General features: G+C 18.6%; 1 protein-coding gene across 1 annotated transcript in view; it reads left to right on the top strand.

Moving 5' to 3' along the window:
* Positions 1–400: 400 nt before the first annotated feature.
* Positions 401–710, top strand: part of LOC102673239 (orexin receptor type 1) — a 105,324-nt gene continuing 105,014 nt past the window's right edge. The window contains exon 1 of the mRNA XM_031508956.1: positions 401–469. The gene's annotated coding sequence lies outside the window, so the exon portion shown is untranslated. The remainder of the gene's footprint in view (positions 470–710) is intronic.

Here is a 710-nt window from a genome sequence, read left to right as displayed (position 1 = left end):
AAATCAATCAAATAAATTACTAAAAAAAATAAATATATAAATAATTAAATAAATTTAGAAATAAAAAGAAATAAATTAATGCATAATAAAATATAGAAAAATAAAATATATAATAAATTTTGACTAATTAACAGATAAATGAATACAAATCGACAAATAATCAATAATCGAATGATATAATAAAAGAATAAATAATATAAATATAAGAATATATAAAATTTAATAAATAATTAATAAATTTCTAATATTTATAAATTAATAAATAATAATTTGTTTTTAATATATTTGTAATTGAAATCTATTATACAAAAATTTAATCTTTCGCATGATTTTAATTGTAGAATTTATTTACGATTCTAACCAATCAGAAAGCTGTTATTTGAGTTGTAGCGCGCGATGTCAGTCTTCTATAGAATGTCGTTGTTATAGGATGTGTGATTATAACCGGCTTTCATGATTCAATTACGCAGTAAGTAATTCTATTCATAATCATTGAATTCATAAATTGCTATCAATTTTATGTAATAATAATTCATTTATCATTGTAATGAAATTAATTAGTGTTTTTCTATATGCTTTTTCTGTCTATTATTGAGGTTATCGGTAGTTTATTGTTCCTTAAGTAGAAACTTGAATTTACTTTCTTAAAACCTTTTTTTTATATATTTTATTGTTTTGATTTTTATTAGATTGTCGTTCAATTCTTGAAA

This window comes from Apis dorsata, unplaced genomic scaffold (assembly GCF_000469605.1).
Source record: "Apis dorsata unplaced genomic scaffold, Apis dorsata 1.3 scaffold_113, whole genome shotgun sequence".
In the NCBI taxonomy this organism is placed as follows: Eukaryota; Metazoa; Arthropoda; class Insecta; order Hymenoptera; family Apidae; genus Apis; species Apis dorsata.
Note: the sequence above shows the minus strand (reverse complement) of the source record. Positions and strands in the feature narration are given on the sequence as shown.